The 18,375-nt window shown below is 35.9% G+C and overlaps 1 protein-coding gene across 3 annotated transcripts in view; it reads right to left on the bottom strand.

Annotated features, from left to right (window-relative positions):
* LOC138710592 (very long chain fatty acid elongase 7-like) overlaps positions 1 to 15,116 on the bottom strand; it is an 86,231-nt gene extending 71,115 nt beyond the window's left edge. For all 3 annotated transcript variants that reach the window (XM_069841587.1, XM_069841586.1, XM_069841588.1), the window contains exons 1-2: positions 15,080 to 15,116; positions 14,758 to 14,939 (exon numbers count right to left, since the gene is read on the bottom strand). The gene's annotated coding sequence lies outside the window, so the exon portion shown is untranslated. The remainder of the gene's footprint in view (positions 1 to 14,757; positions 14,940 to 15,079) is intronic.
* Positions 15,117 to 18,375: the final 3,259 nt, after the last annotated feature.

Raw genomic sequence — 18,375 nt, 5'->3', positions numbered from 1 at the left:
TATATTGCACTTAATGTAAGTTATTTCCCCTGTGAATGAACAACAGAAATTGTTCCAAAACTTCATAGACATTTTGTCGATTATTTCACTTAAAATATATATCTGTGTCGTCATGGAAATTACTGTTTCCGGCCATTACTGTAGCTCCTTCTCTGTTATAACAGACTGCATTAATGCTTTTATTATCACATTTCTTTTATGTGTTGGATATAACGTGGTAATTCTCAATTTTGTGCAACTCTCTCTACTTTTCTGGGAAAGTAGTAGATCGACTTTTTTCGCTGTCTTCCGTACGAAGAAGTTACTTATTTACTTACTTCCAAATGGCTTTTAGAGAACCTGGAGGTTCATTGCCGCCCTCACATAAGCCCGCCATGGGTCCCTATCCTGAGCAACATAATCCAGTCCCTACCATAATATCCCACCTTTCTCAAATAAAATTTATTATCCTCCCACTTACGTCTCGGGCTCCGCAAAGGTCTTTTTCCCTCAGATATCCCAACTAACACTCTATATGCATTTCTAGATTCATGCATACGTGCTGCATGGCTTGCCCATTTCAAACGTTTGGATTTAATGTTCCTAATTAGGTATATGTGAGGTGAAGAATACAGTGCGTGAAGTTCTGTGATGTATAACTTGCGCATTCCCCTGTAACTTCATCCCTCTTAGTCTAAATATTTTCCTAAGCTCTTTATTCTCGAACAACCTTAACCTTAGTTCCTCTCTCAAAGTGAGAATCTAAGTTTCAGAACCATACAGAACAACCGGTAATAAGACTGTTTTATAAATTCTAGTTTCCTGTTTTTTTTTAAACAGAGTAGATAACAAAAGCTTCTCAGACGAATAATAGCAGGCATTTCCCATATTAATTCTGAGTTGAATTTTGTCTCGAGTGTAATTTATATTTGTTACTCTCACTTCAAATTATTTGAATTTTTCCACCTCTTCAAAGGATAAATTTCCAATTTTTATATTTCCATGTCGTACTATATTATGGTCAAGACATAATAATAAGCTGTACCTTTTCTTTTTGAGATTTACTTCCAAACTTATCTCATTACTTCAAGTAAAATTCTTGTGTTTTCCATAATATTTTGTGAATTTTCTCCTAATATATTCACGTCATCTGCATAAACAAGCAGTTGATATAACCCGTTCAATTCCAAACCCTGTTTTCCTGGACTTTTCTTATCGCATATTCTAGAGCAAAGTTAAAAAGGAAAGGTGGTAATGCATTTCTTTGCTTTAAATTGGAAAATTGTCAGACAGAAACTGGCCTATTCGGACTCTGCTGTATGTTTCACTGAGACACATTTCTCAGCTTCTTGGGAATATCAAATTCAATAAGAATATTATATAAAAATTTCAACATTCTCTTATTCAATTTTTTTTTTCAAATTACTTTCCCTCCAATTATTTTCTCATGTAATGTCATGTTTTGATATATATTCCTCTGTACATCCGCTAGCGAATGGTAGGAAACTACTGTAATTGCGCTTTGAAAACCAAAGTGACTTATACTACCTATATTCTTGAAATTTCTGAAATATTTGTATTATATTTCTGTAATAGAACCGAAAACGCTTACAGATACATCTTCATTCACACACACACACACACACACACATATACAGTGTGTTCAAAAAATACCGTCCCAAAAGCACAAGACCTCATGAAGGCGATCAAGAGCTGTAGAATCAGAATGAGTATTTACCTTCTAACTCAGAGTTTACTCTAAAGGTAATTAAATGAAGCTAATTGTATTCCTGCTGGTTAACGAGGCCTTAACACTTTTTAAACATTTATTTTTTTGCAGTGTGTTACAATGTTGAAAGACAGCATTGACCTTCAATCACTTAACTATCATCCACCTATCAACATTGAAGTGTCCACACCTGTGGAGTAACGGTTAGCGCGTCTGGCCCGGGTTTGATTCCCGGTTGGGGCAAGTTACCGGGTTGAGGTTGTTTTCCGGGGTTTTCCCTCAACCCAATATGAGCAAATGCTGGGTAACTATCGGTGCTGGACCTCGGACTCGTTTCACCCGTATTATTACCTTCATCTCATTCAGACGCTAAATATTTTTTATTTATTTATTTTATTGGGTTATTTTACGGCGCTATATCAACATCTAGGTTATTTAGCGTCTGAATGATAGGAAGGTGATAATGCCGGTGAAATGAGTCCAGGGTCCAACACCGAAAGGTCGACCTGGTTGACGAGTTGGTATAGCGCTGGCCTTCTATGCCCAAGGTTGCGGGTTCGATCCCGGGGCAGGTCGATGGCATTTAAGTGTGCTTAAATGCGACAGACTCATGTCAGTAGATTTACTGGCATGTAAAAGAACTCCTGCGGGACAAAATTCCGGCACATCCGGCGACGCTGATATAACCTCTGCAGTTACGAGAGTCGTTAAATACAACATAACATTTTTTTTAATACCGAAAGTTACCCAGCATTTCTCGTATTGGTTGAGGGAAAACCCCGGAAAAAATCTCAACCAGATAACTTGCCCCGATCGGGATTCGGGCCACCTGGTTTCACGGCCAGATGCGCTGACCGTTACTCCACAGGTGTGGACGACGCTAAATAACCTGAGATGTTAATAAAGCGTCGTTGCTATATTTTAGTAAACGGCACAGTATAAGGAAACAGTACTTGTTTTATTGAAGTAGGTCTGCAACGACAAATTAAGAATACGCGTTACCGGAAGGCTAGCAGATTAGTAAAACATTGCGTAACTGTCAGTATTAAAGTATTTTCGATTGAGGACGATAGCTAGTTTAAAGTCATTAGCATCTTTACACAGGGTCTGACGCGGTGTTTTGCATCTGGACGCCTGGCCAGGTCGCAGCCGGTCGCACTCGTACGTTAACCCCGCTATTTAAATCGTGTATAAAATCTTACCTTATAGAAGATGCTGGAATGTCGTCCTCCCTCGACTAAACAGGAGTTGTATCAGGAAAACACATTCTGATTGACACGATTAAGTTCGGCCACTGTAATGTTTCTGATTTCATTTGTTCTGCTGGTATATACGATATTTAACCTATCAATAATTAAAATGCTCAATTCAAGAACAATGAAGTGTACACAAAGTGTGTGGTTTTTTCATCAATGGTGAAGGTTTAATCGACCCACAGCATGTGTTCTTTTCAGACGAAGCATGGTTCCATCTGACTGGTTGTGTAAACAATCAAAACACTCGCTACTGGTGTTCTGAAAATCCACATCGTGTCGCTACAAGAAATCCCTCTTCATGATAAGAAAGTTGGAGTTTGGTGTGCTGTTAGCGCAAGACGAATAATCGGTGGATTTTTTACGTGTAAAATACAAGCTAACACGGATAATCTGTATGTAGCTAATAAGTAGAAGAATATTATATTAATTCTGTTTTTAGTCACAATTCGTCTCTGCAATATCCTTTACTGCATTGCATTGCTCGAGGAGATACTCACTCCACTCCTCTCTCTGCGATAGTGATGTGCAGGTTGTATTTCTATTACGTCACAATTTTGTGGCGTTTGGCAACCACTGATCTAGTGTGTACGTTCATGAGTTTTGTTATTTAAGAGAGGAACAAAACTTACGGCTGTCCTTTTTGGTGGAAGAAGAATTTTTTTCTCAATTGTTTAAAAACGTGAGATAGGGCCTTCTTCGTCCAAGCTCTTCAGTTGTTAGACACTTCTTCAGACTCCACAATGACGATTACATTCTCTTTCGGAATCTGCCACAATTTTGAAACACTGTCGCAAAGAAGTATCCGGAATTGGGTAAGAAATCCGTAAAGTATTTCTCTCTTTTGCTATATCCTACCTTTGAGAGGCAAGATTTTCAGTTCTGGCGGTAATAAAATCTAGATATACAGGGTGATCCAGACGTTCGGCAACATAGACATACCCCGTTATTAGTGCAACTAGCGACAATTGGAAAGATGGGAAAAGTTTTGGAAATAGGTAGTTTTCGAACTAATGTGCTTGAATTTTCAACGTAGAATACACCGTTGAGGCTGTGCACTAGTACGAGATACCTGTCAATCCCAATGCTGCCAAATTAGTATATTTTCCATTATTTAACAGAGAAAAATAGTTCACATGAGGAGTTTAGCGGTTATTTAACTTCTCATAATGCAAATAAAATATATTTCTTTACATTAATAGCTTAAGAATTCAGGGGAATTTCATTCTCGCCTGGAGCTTTTCCTTGAACTTGTATTGGCACCACCGCTAATTATCGGCATCATTTCATAATTTGCACGATACATCACGTATCTAAAATCCGGTTGAAGAAGCGGAAAAGCCAGATTCGATGTATTATGTACTGAGAAACAAGGTCACCCATTAAGAAGAAAATAATTCAGTTAAATAAAAAAGTAAATCCGTGATGCTGCAGCCCATGAAGGGCCAAGACCGACCAGCTGGCTTTTGGCCCCACTCTCATGCCGAAGCAGAGGTGGACGATCATCCAACAAGAATTGAAGTAACGTGTGGCTAGCACGATGATCCTCCCGGCCGTTATAGCTTATTTGCTAAACCGAATTTTCGCTACCTATCATAGCTCTCCAAGTGCATCACGATGCTGGATGGGCACCGGTACCATACACTGGCCGAAATTTCATGAGAAAATTTCTTTCCCCATGAGGACTTGTACCAGAGCGGGACAATTTAGTTAAGTAGTTTATAAAATTATTATAAAAGTGTGAAGCCCAGACGAATAGTGTTACCATTGCGAAAGACATTAATATATGTATTTAGTGTTATTTTTATAGGGACATCATTTTATTTTTACTTTAATTTTTATTGTACCTGAGTTTTTGAATGTACTTCACACCCACCCCATCTATTAGTAAACTTCCAATGCAGTCAAAGTTGCCTTAAGGTTATAGTAAACAGTACTGAGTTAGTGAGTATAGAACGTTCCAGAAATACGTTCGCGTTTTCCAGTGACGAAAGAGCTTTCAATATAGAATCATATTTTCGCACAGGTACTGTTGTCCGTTTGCCTACGCCGCATCCCGGTTTCCCCCACCCGCTTCCGCTCGCCCCTCTGTAAAGACTAGTGACTGAGCTGTCTTAGCTCTTTCCTGAAAACATTAATTTCTGATAGGAATTGGACGTCTACGTAATATTATACAGTATTATATTATACAATTGATTAAAATAACTTAAATAAAAGAACCTAGTTAAGTAATTAACTGTCACGTCATTTTCCCCCTTTCTACGACCCTGCAACAAAGCCACTTGTGCGGAGAGTAGATAGTATGTCTGAGTAATTTTATCATTTTGGATCTGGTAGAAGTGAAGATTGAATTTACAGTACGTAAGGTACTGTTTTTATAGAGTAGGTACAGAATTATTTCAACATGAGTTACTAGTACCAAGGACGAAATTGGTAATTGAAATCAGGTAAAATAGTCTATAGTGCTATAATGTGCACAAAAGAACTGAAGCCTGTGTCGAAATGAACGGCCACCATTTTCAAAAATGTGTTTAAATATCCATATTATGATTATTTTTCAATTTAACTTCATTCTCTATATTGTACGCTAATGTGCTGTAGTCAATATAATATACACTGCATAATGAATACGTCCGCATGGATAGCTCAGTTCAGTTCACTTATTGTTAATACAGTAGCCTACTGCGTTTTGATTAAACAGAAACCTAATGAAAATTATGAAACTGAAAATCGCTATATTTCCTAGTTTACGTAAATGGATTAACTAATTTTCTTCCCTCCTATACCTAGTAAAGTGATTTATTTGTATTGTACTCTGGTATCATCGAACTGCAGTCGTGGAAGGAGATAGCAAACGGTGTTTCCGGTTCTCAACTGTTAATCCAAATATAATTAATATTAGAAATGTTAGTAAAAATAAAATGATGTCCCTGTATAAAGAGTCACATATGACGTCCAATGTGTTTGTTCTTGTAGAATAGGTTTCATGTACGAAGATGGCTCATTTTTAATTATTAGTTAAAAGTGAAACTCAAATGATGAATTATAGGACGAGATGTTTTCCCATTGGAATATGAACAAGCTGTAGACATAAGGTCATGTATAACAAAAATATTATGCCTACTTCTTCACCTCCTTATTCAGTTCTATAATGTCATTCAAATTTTGTATTCTTAAATACTTTTAAAATACTACGAGGTTGTATATTTACTATTTTATTTTAAAATATACCACGAAATAAAATTTGGGCAATTCATTTAAACTTTTTGGGACAGGGGTGTCGCACGGAATATCTGACATATGAAGGTCGGCTCATTTTCAATAGGTTCAGGAATACTTGATCTAATCGCGAACTGTGTTAACATTTTTATTTCCATACTATCGTGGTCTTACATATTTGTTCCTTAATATTTTCAGTGATTTATCAGCGACGTGGATATACCCATTTGAACGACGTAGCTACATTTTTCCTTTCACTCTTCTATTTGATGACTTGACTGACCTTCGACACTTCGTGAACGTTTTGTTTCTGCTTCTTACATCAGCAATTGAAAACGACCAACTCAAAACGTTTTCTCTATTCATTCCTTTATTTCATTCTGTTCGATCATGACGTCCAAGACTGAAATAATGGTGACGTAAAGAGTGACCTTTTTTATCGGATGGTACGGCATCATGAAAGAAACATTTTCTATGCTTGTTTCCTTTTATATCGATGAAAATTGAAAGTAACTAACTACAAAAACTATTTTTCATCCAAGACAAGCTGTTTAACCTTCCATGGATTATTGTTACTATTATTATTATTATTATTATTATTATTATTATTATTATTATTATTATTATTATTATTATTATTATTATTATTATTATGAACAGATGGAAAAACTATTTTGGACAACTACTAAATATACATAGGCCAAATAGAATTGATCGGGACGAAATTGAAATAAAAACCTGCTGAGCCATTTATACCCGAACCCACACTTTCTGAAGTCAAAATTGCGATAGAGAATCTGAAAAATTATCAGTCTCCAGGTATCGATCAAATTCCAGCAGAATTAATACAAGAGGGTGGAAGCGCATTATCTAACGAAATTTACAAGCTTGTACTTGCTATTTGGGAAAAGGAAATTGTACCAGAACAGTGGAAGGAATCCATTATTGTACCTATCTTTAAGAAGGGGGACAAGACTAACTGTAGTAACTTTCGAGGAATATCACTTTTTTTGACGTCGTACAAAATTTTGTCCAATATTCTTTTGAGAAGATTAACTCCATGTGTAGATGAAATTATTGGGGATCATCAATGTGGTTTTAGGCGCAATAGATCAACTATTGACCAGATATTTTGTATTCGACAGATAATGGAGAAAAAATGGAAGTATAAGGGTACAGTGCATCAGTTATTCATAGATTTCAAAAAGGCATATGACTCGGTTAAGAGAGAAGTTTTATATGATATTCTTATTGAATTTGGTATTAACAAAAAACTAGTTAAAATGTGTCTCAGTGAAACTTACAGCAGAGTTCGTATAGGTCAGTTTCTGTCAGATGTGTTCCAATTCACTCTGGGCTAAAGCAAGGAGATGCACTATCACCTTTACTTTTTAACTTCGCTCTAGAGTATGCCATTAGGAAAGTCCAGGATAACACAGAGGGTTTGGAATTGAACGGGTTACATCAGCTTCTTGTCTATGCGGATGACGTGAATATGTTAGGAGAAAATACACAAACGATTAGGGAAAACACGGGAATTTTACTGGAAGCGAGTAAAGAGATAGGTTTATGAAGTAAATCCCGAAAAGACAAATATGATTATGTCTCGTGACCAGAATATTGTACGAAATGAAAATATAAAAATTGGAAATTTATCTTTTGAAGAGGTGGAGAAGTTCAAATATCTGGGAGCAACAGTAACAAATGTAAATGATACTCGGGAGGAAATTAAACACAGAATAAATATGGGAAATGCCTGTTATTATTCGGTTGAGAAACTTTTATCATCCAGTCTGCTGTCGAAAAATCTGAAAGTTAGAATTTATAAAACAGTTATATTACCGGTTTTTCTGTATGGTTGTGAAACTTGGACTCTCACTTTGAGAGAGGAACAGAGACTACGGGTGTTTGAGAATAAGATTCTTAGGAAAATATCTGGGGCTAAGAGGGATGAAGTTACAGGAGAATTGAGAAAGTTACACAACACAGAACTGCACGCATTGTATTCTTCACCTGACATAATTAGGAACATTAAATCCAGACGTTTGAGATGGGTAGGGCATGTAGCACGTATTGGCGAATCCAGAAATGCATATAGAGTGTTAGTTGGGAGGCCGGAGGGAAAAAGATCTTTGGGGAGGCCGTGACGTAGATGGGAAGATAATATTAAAATTGATTTGAGGGAGGTGGGATATGATGATAGAGAATGGATTAATTTTGCTCAGGATAGGGTCCAATGGCGGGCTTATGTGAGGGCGGCAATGAACCTCCGGGTTCCTTAAAAGCCAGTAAGTAAGTATTATTATTGTTATAATAATAATAATAATTATTATTATTATTATTATTATTATTATTATTATTATTATTATTATTATTATTATTATTATACTGGTATTTTTATATAGCTTGAGCGGCTTTAATCTCTGGCAGTACCAGTAAAATGATATCAAATAAATAAATTAATTAATTAATCATTTAAATTGTAGTAAAGGTCATCATAGTATCAATCTTTATCACTAGAATCCATTTTCAACAGTGTCCAAGCTCAAGTTTTGATCCATTAATAGAAGGTCGACTGCAGAACAAACAAGTCGTAAAATAACACAATAAATATAAATAAAAATGAAACGCCGGTGAGAATGTAGTCGGTGTTTCAAGTAGATGTTGATACAGCGTCGTAAAATAACCTACTAAAATAAAATAAATACTTTCCTATTATTTTTATTTACTTACTTACTTACTTACTTACTTACTTACTTACTTACTTACTTACTGGCTTTTAAGGAATCCGGAGCTTCATTGCCGCCCTCACATAAGCCCGCCATTGGATCCTATCCTGAGCAAGATGAATCCAGTCTCTATCATCATATCCCACCTCCCTCAAATCCATTTTAATATTATCTTCCCATCTACGTCTCGGCCTCCCCAAAGGTCTTTTCCCCTCTGGCCTCCCAACTAACACTCTATATGCATTTTTGGATTCGCCCATACGTGCTACATGCCCTGCCCATCTCAAACGTCTGGATTTAATGTTCCTAATTATGTCAGGTGAAGGATACAATGCGTGCAGCTCTCCGTTGTGTAACTTTCTCCATTCTCCTGTAACTTCATCCCTCTTAGCCCCAAATATTTTCCTAAGAACCTTATTCTCAAAAACCCTCAATCTCTGTTCCTCTCTCAAAGTGAGAGTCCAAGTTTCACAGCCATACAGAACAACCGGTAATATAACTGTTTTATAAATTCTAACTTTCATATTTTTTTACAGCAGACTAGATGACAAGAGCTTCTCAACCGAATAATAACAGGCATTTCCCATATTTATTCTGCGTTTAATTTCCTCCCTAGTGTCATTTAGATTTGTTACTGTTGCTCCAAGATATTTGGATTTTTTCACCCCTTCGAAGGATAAATCTCCAACTTTTATAGTTCCATTTCGTACCATATTCTAATCACGAGACGTAATCATATACTTAGTCTTTTCGGGATTTACTTCCAACCCTATCTCTTTACTTGCTTCAAGTAGAATTTCCGCGTTTTCCCTAATCGTTTGCGGATTTTCTCCTAACATATTCACGTCATCCGCATAGACAAGAAGCTGATGTAACCCGTTCAATTCCAAACCCTCTGTGTTATCCTGGACTTTCCTAATGGCATATTCTAGAGCGAAGTTAAAAAATAAAGGTGATAGTGCATCTCCCTGTTTTAGCCCGCAGTGAATTGGAAAAGCATCAGATAGAAACTGGCCTATACGGACTCTGCTGTAAGTTTCACTAAGACACATTTTAATTAATCGAACTAGTTTCTTGTTAATACCAAATTCAATAAGAATATTATATAAAACTTCTCTCTTATCCGAGTCATACGCCTTTTTGAAATCTATGAATAACTGATGCATTGTACCCTTATACTCCCATTTTTTCTCCAATATCTGTCGGATAAAAAAAATCTGATCAATAGTCGATCTATTACGCCTGAAACTACACTGATGATCCCCAATAATTTCATCTACATATGGAGTTAATCTTCTGAAAAGGATATTCGACAAAATTTTGTACGACGTCAACAAAAGTGATATTCCTCGAAAGTTACTACAGTTAGTCTTGTCCCCCTTCTTAAAAATAGGTACGATTATGGACTCGATCCATTGTTCTGGTACAATTTCCTTTTCCCAAATAGCAAGTACAAGTTTATAAATTTCTCTAGATAATACGCTTCCACTCTCTTGAATTAATTCTGCTGGAATTTGATCAATACCTGGTGACTTGTACTTTTTCAGATTTTCTATCGCAATTTCGACTTCAGAAAGTGTGGGTTCCGGTATAAATGGCTCAGCAGTTTGTATTTAAATTTCATCCCGATCATTTCTACTTGGCCTATGTATATTTGGTAGTTGCCTAAAATTATTATTATTATTATTATTATTATTATTATTATTATTATTAAAGACGATTTATATATTAAAAGTAAAGTGATCTGTTTGTGTTGTACGCCAGTATCATCAAACTCCGGTCGTGGAAGGAGGTAGCAAACGGTTTTTCCGGTTCTCAACCTTTAATCCAAAGGTAACGCCAGGTTAATATTAGAAATGTTAGTAAAAATAAAATTATGTCCCGGTACAATATAGGCAAGTCCAGCCATACGTGCACGGTGGTGTGGTGGTTTAAGACGCAGTTTCGTTGTCTGTACGATTAAAGAACGAGACGACATTAATGGAATCCACTTTACCTATATTTCAGCGATGATTTCGGATGATCCAAAAATTTTCTTAACCCAATTTGTTCCAATTAGCGGAGCCCTACTATATTAAGCAAATTATATGCTTTATTTTATGTTTCAGGATTCTTCACAAGCCTTAGTTAAGTAGTGATCTTATGTCAACTTCTAATGTAAGAACACTTAGACCAATATTCTCATTCGCTGAACACCAATATTTATTTTTGTCATATAAGAAAGCATACAACTTATCACCAGGCTTAGGATCCGAGACAACTTAAGAATGAAGTGAAGTTACAGTGCAATGGAGTACACATGGAGTGAGGTGGCACGTTGAGTTTTGTTTACCTGTGCGTCAGTGTACAATCAGGTTCGTGATCAGAGGTACAGTATTCTTCCGTCTCTCCCTACGAAACAAACTCAGGCCATCACAGTGCATTTTCAATTCATAGTGAACAGTTTTTTCGAACGAGTTGCAGTATGTACAAGGTTGTTCATTGTAACGCTAATGCCTTCAATGTCGGCGAGAGACATGAAAACTTGTGACCTATGTATCCTACTTCATTTTCCACCATCACTAGATTGTACTATTAACAGTAGAATATAACGAAGCACATTGACATCGTTGTTTACATTCAAAGTATGTCTGTCTACTACAGCGATGACTACAGCTGTTGCCGTGATTACATCGTGTAATCACAGACATTCAAACGGATACGAGGAGTTTCCTGTACATTGCTGTGTGTTTCATTCACGTACTGAAGGCAAGAAATGAATGTCGCTCTGCAAACTCTGTCTCTACAAGCAGTAAAGGTTGACGCTCACTGGCACGAACCGACCGGAACGGAAATCTACAGCAGTCCGTCTTCCGCGGAAGCGCTGACGCTCACTGCTCGGAATATTCCGGTACAGTCGACAGGCAGTCTGGTTTAAGCATGGAGTGGGATAGTAGTTCCGAAGATTATTTTATTTTACTGAGTCTTTAGCTGATGAGGAAGAAAAAAAGAAAAGAAAATATGGGTCCATAACTAGATCCCGGATTTTATGTAATGTGAAAATGAGGACTATGTAGACTACATAAATATGAAGCTAAAAATGACGAAGTATGTAGATAAATATGTAATAAATAAAAAAAAGTTGGTAATTTAAAATCTAAGCTTTATTAGATGTATTTTTGCACACTGATAAAAAATTACAGGTGCACATGTGATTGAACCTCATTTAATTATCGTTTGGAGGCGCAATTAATAATTAAATATTTTTCCATATTTTCTGCCGTCATTGATCGTCTCGTCAACGGCAACCCATACGTAGGAATCATCAAGTCCATCTCTAATCGTTTCCATTGTGTCAGTGTAGCAGGAGTTTAAATATGTTTTCCGGAGTGTTGATTCATGCGAAATATTGAAGTTGCAGTATTTGCGTAGGAATGCTTGGAACTTTGGAACTCCAAGTTTATATACTGTACGTTTGCAGCAACCATTGCCATGCACAAATTTTTATTAAATTCACTTGTAGAAGACGAATGTTTCAGCACCACTTGTGTAAGAAGAACTTGTTTCTTTTCGACGGAGCACGTTTTTTTATTTCTCACATGAAGTCCAATTTTTAAATGCTGTTCTAATCGTAACTTCATGGAGCACCCAATGCGTTTGTCACACACTTTGGACTGCACGATTTTACCATTTTAGTAAAGGAATCATCATTTGAAACCCAGTCTTTTAACTTGGATTACCTGATGTCAAAATAAGTTTCTTAAAAAAAACAGAAGAAACTATTATTTTCTTTTAGAGCAACTGATTGGGGGTGTTTGTGCGAAACGGCCATACCCACAGGGTAATTTTCATTCTTTCCTTCACTACGTTAGCAGTACAATGACCCACCATTTGCATTGGTATTTGTACCTACTTCACCGTTACTTCTCAAGGATATAGCCTACAAACTATTAGCATTGCAAAGAGATGTCCATTTTTTGACAGAATACGTTATTATTTTCAATTATTAAATTATATTTATGCACTAGAGACGAAGGGATAAGCTTTATAAACAATTTTAAAAAATAACTTAAGAATTACGTAGAGAGAAAATTGGTGAAAAAAATGTATATATTCTTTCAAAATATGCAATATCCTTCAAAATATGTAAAAAAAAAATATAATATGTGCCAAAATATTTATTATGCACCAAAATATGTAAAAACATTTAAAACTTCGGAATAATGATTCCTTTAATATGATTCGCGGACTTTCAGCTTTCCTTATAGCTACATATGTAGGAAAGGAATATGTAATTACATATAATCCGGGCTCTAGTCATAACGTTATAAAACAGTGTTTTGATTAATTTAAATATCTTTTCCCAGATTTGTGTAAAGATCGAGTAATGGTTTTTTTAGTACTTTCGTTTGAGCGAAGAAAAATGTTTAAAACTTCATCTGTTATTAGCACTTGAAATAATGAAGGGAAACATCACATTTCGAAGGCCAATCAGCACAGAAGCGCTATTAGCACTGTTAAAATTAACTTTTCATCGCCCATTTTAAGAATAATCTGTCTGGACAACGCACCAGCACATGTTGAGTGGGAAAGTACTGAGAACAGCCAACACACTTTTCTCCGAAGACCAGCGAAGACATACGAATGCTGACGATCGTCATCGGAAATTCCGCTAGGGTCGTGTCGCGAGAACCCTGTCCGTCAGGACCGGCAGCCGGTTGCTTCCGTTCGGATAAGTGAGCGTTTGCCGTTTGAAATACATGCATACGTCTCTCGCAGAATATTTCCGGTTCGTTCCGTTCCGGTCGGTTCGTGCCAGTGAGCGTCAACCTTAAGAGGTGGTTTCGTAAAGAATGAGAAGGAGAACTATTCTGTTGTTCTCTCGGACAAAATGTAATATGTTCACTTTGCTCAACGGTTCAATTAGGAGTATATAGAAACAATAATTGCAACGCTGAATAGTGTATTATTATTATTATTATTATTATTATTATTATTATTATTATTATTATTATTATTATCATTATTATTACTAACCACTAAGTATGTGTTTCTATAATTCTTCTGTACGTGCATGAATATTGATATTTTTAGATCTTCTCCCTAGAAGGATAAAATCATTAGGTTTTATCTCTATTTTAATCTTCTTAATCTTTATATGAGGGTAACTATTTATTAGTTATTCATATAATAATAATATTGTAGAAAAACTGATTTAATAGTATGTGGCAACGAACTGTTAAACGCCAGGAATTGACATGTCTTAAATCATAGCCAGGAAGAGAAAGATGAGATAAATAAATGTAAGGAAGTCAGCTAACTAATGGGGTTTAAAATATCGTGTGCTCTAAAGCTATTTAATAAAACATAATTTCTCAAAAGAGTAATGATTAAAATAGCTTAAATAAGTTGTCCATAAAAAGTTTTTAATTTTGAAAAACTATTTCTCCACCAAGTATCGAAAGAAGAACTAGAAAATTTCTGATTATGTTCAAGAGGAAGCAAGAAAAATCGTATATTATTCACTGGCTCTTGATGACAGGAGTGACATTACTGATACAGCAAAGCTTGAGATTTTTATCCGCAGGATTGATCGAGATGTTAGTACAGGATCCACCACTGGTTGTAGTTTTCATGCCAAGTACCTTTCCTCCGTCTCCTAGCTTCATAGGCTGTCTGTCGCATGTAATCACTGCAGCTCGAGATTTGGTTACCGCTGGTCTGCTATATTCAAGGAACTCTGTAGTCAAGTTGTGCGTACATTGGTTGCTAAAGTGTCCCGGATCCTAAGCCTGATTATCACAATGTAGCGAATTTACATGAATCGTAGCAGAACACAGAATCACTACAACGAAGTGAAGTCTCGTACCTGTGTACGTATTTCACCGCGACACTGAAGAAGCACTGGTAATCTCCTCTCGATCCAACCGGTAGGTATGGATCATGTGTGCTGTAGGTAGATTTAAATAACGGTCTGTAGTCACCACCGAAGAAACTACTGCAGTCGGTATCGAGCGAAGATCTGTCTGTAGCTTCTCTCTCCTCTGTTCCCTGCAAATATCATCAGATGTATATATATTGCGCTGGAAATTTACGAGTGAATGACGTCAGAAGATGTTTTTCTCTTAACCGGAGTGGAGTAAGTCACTGCCTAATGTTTTGATATTAACTGGACTAAAAGCGTAACTAACCTTCCGCTCCCACTTGGCTTCCTGTCACTTACCGCACTGAGATACGTTTGTTCTTCGTTGACGGCGTAATCGAGTAGCTGCATATGCAATTCATGCGCCTTCATTGAATTAAAGCAGTAATGTCATTGACACCAGATTCCAGTCTGCATGACTCTTCGTATAATCACTTGCCAGGTGAAGAACCTAGAAGTTACTGGAATATTGCGCAAATTGGTTTTCATTCTTCCATGCGTCTGTACATAACTCTTCCTCCTATCAATATATTGGTTTTGAATTCTGAAAGTTTGTGCATTTTATAGATAACGTCACAAGAGAGAGAGAGAGAGAGGGAGGTCTTTTTTATTATATATTTTCGAGGAACTTTAGTATTTTTTCTCAAGGAAAGACAGAACCTTGGATGGTTCTTTAATAAAATTATTTTCTTTGCGAATAGAATAATAACAAAATAATTAATAAAATTAATAATGTATATTATTATTGTTATTATTATTATTATATATTGTAGTGATAGATGGCTCCGTTTCAAAATTTAATGCATTCTTACACGTAATTGGTGAAGTGGTATACATGGTGAAATAAGTAGGCCTACTTACGAGTTCACATACTACAGAACCAATGAACCACGTTGATCCTGTCCTCCCTCCTTAAAATAATTATATACATTTTTAATGATTTCCGCTGTCTGTTAATTAATAAAAATAATAGTGCATATTATTATTATTATTATTATTATTATTATTATTATTATTATTATTATTATTATTATTATTAGGGGGCGGATGTTGATGAAAAGTCATCTTATTATTTTCACATTGGGACGATGCCTATTAATATAGAAATCCTTTCTATTTTAATATCAACGTTAAAAAGTAATTTTTATATTGATTTTTTTGCATTTTTGACGTTTTTGAACTAATAGGTCATTTTAAAATTTTTTTCGGCATTTTTTGGTCATTTTTAATATTTTGAAGAACTTCTAGATCATTTGCAATGCATTTTACTTTCTTCTTTACCGATAGACGTGTTAAATCATTTTCTAACCAAATAGCTCAGTAGTAATTACTTACTGAATAAGTGAATAACGGTGAAGTTTGAGTTTTATAATTTGGAACAGACTCTAAAGTCCATCCTTCATTCCACTGAAGGCTTCACTTCACACAACGGAAGTAATATAGAATGCTTGACAGCAGTTTAGTTTAAGTGAGGACTTTGACTGCTACTGTTCTTTTGTCAGTATCAGGATGTCTTTAGAATATATGTTTGGTAAGGGGGAAACTTTCACCATGTCCTGGACAGGACGTTGTGTTCTCAACATGGTTCGGAAGGGATGTCTACTGTAATAGACAGTATTTTTAACACAAAGATTGCAAGAATGCACGCTGCGCCCACAATTTGTTTTGTCATTCACACTCCCTCATCTTGAAGATATGGTAGCAAAAGTGAAGCGCGGAAGGAGAAGGAGACGGAGAATGAAAGCACTGACATGGACCACCTCTGATTGGAATACATTGTAAACCCTCATTAAAATCTATAGTATTCCCTTCAAAACCTTCATTTTGTTGCATGTTCTTTTCCCTTAACTTAGCCAAATTCCAGGAAGTTGCCTCCTCTCTCCGAGATTTGCAGGGCAGTCATTGAAACAAGGTAACTAATTTTTAAGACGTGGTGATGCGAGTACGATGAATAATATTTAAATGTAATTTTCTTTTAATTTTATGTCAATTTCCATTCGTTTAAGAGCATTTTAATGATCATTTTCAGGAGATTTTTAGGTCATCAACATCCGCCCCCTAATTATTATTATTATTATTATTATTATTATTATTATTATTATTATTATTATTATTATTATTATTATAGTGATAGATGGCTCCGGTTCAAATTTAGTGCAATTTTACACGCCATTGGTGAAGTGGTATACATGAGTGAAATAAGTACTTACGAGTTCATATACTACAGAACCACTGAACCACGTTGATCCTGCTGCAACTATGACATTATTCTCCTCCCTCTTAAAAATATATATATATATATATTTTTTAATAATTTCAGTTGACTGTGTATGTATGGCTTTACCACATCAAAGTCCTGTGGAGTAACAGCGCATCTGACAGCAAAACCAGGTGGCCTGGGTTCGAATCCCGGTTGGGACAAGTTACCTGGTTGACGTTTTTTGCGAGGTTTTCCCTCAACCCAATATGAGCAAAGGCTGGATAACTATCGGTGCTGGATCCCGGACTCATTTCACCGGCATTATCACCTTTATTTCATTCAGACGCTAAATAACCTGAGATGTTGATAGAGCATCGTAAAACAAACCACTAAAAACCACGTCCAATTGGTCAGATAGAACGTTCATTTTCATCATCACTATCAATATTTTAAGACACAGAATGGCACATTATAAGAACTGGTTTACACTTTATGTTTACCAGATTTTTCTACAATTTTAAGGAGTTTATATCGGTATATACTGGCAAAATTATTTTTAGCAATTTTGTTAGTTTGTTATTCACTTGTATTGTTTTTTACACACCTTAAAGAATTAAAATACTTATTCTATTTACACACAAGCATTATTTCAGAGAGTCACGGAGATATTTCAATCAACGTCTGAAGTTGTGCATAGAGCGTTATTTTCTGAGAGAAAATTTTTAAAAATTTCACTCCATTTTGAGCAAAGATCAGCATTTCCTTCTTTTCACTTTTTTATTTTCTCTGAAGTCGCATATTTCTTGAAGAAAGGAATTTTATAAAATAAATTATTTCATCCAGGTCAAGTCCATCTACATTGGAAGAAAAATAATGGACTCTCTCTTCAAATTTTTTTGTTTGTGGAAGACATCTCAGCAATATGCATCCCACAGATATGTTGTGAATGAATACTCCAGGCACTGAGATGTTCAGCAGCATTTTCATAAAATTATAATAATTAACACATAAATTCGGAGATATCTGGGGGCAAATTATTAAATTCGGGGATATTCCAGGGACAAAGCAAAATTTCGGGATTTTCCGCGGGAAACGGGAATGTCTGGTAACCTCACTTTAATCTCAATACGAAACTTAGTTTCAACTCGTGAGTAAAGAACTAACTAGCCTCTTCTTCAAATAAGTGTTGTAACATCGCATGGGCTTCTTGTTGAGTTTCGTGTGTCGATACGCTTCACTGACTGCAACCTGTACAGATACCACCCTTTCCTCCGGCTAAAACATCAGTGATCGAACAGTAGGTGTTTGATGACTGGAAGAAATCTGATCAAAACTCTTTTGATTGCTTAATTTCCTATTACCAT

Source organism: Periplaneta americana, chromosome 12 (genome assembly GCF_040183065.1).
Source record: "Periplaneta americana isolate PAMFEO1 chromosome 12, P.americana_PAMFEO1_priV1, whole genome shotgun sequence".
Taxonomy (NCBI): domain Eukaryota; kingdom Metazoa; phylum Arthropoda; class Insecta; order Blattodea; family Blattidae; genus Periplaneta; species Periplaneta americana.
This window is presented reverse-complemented; position numbering and strand designations above follow the sequence as displayed.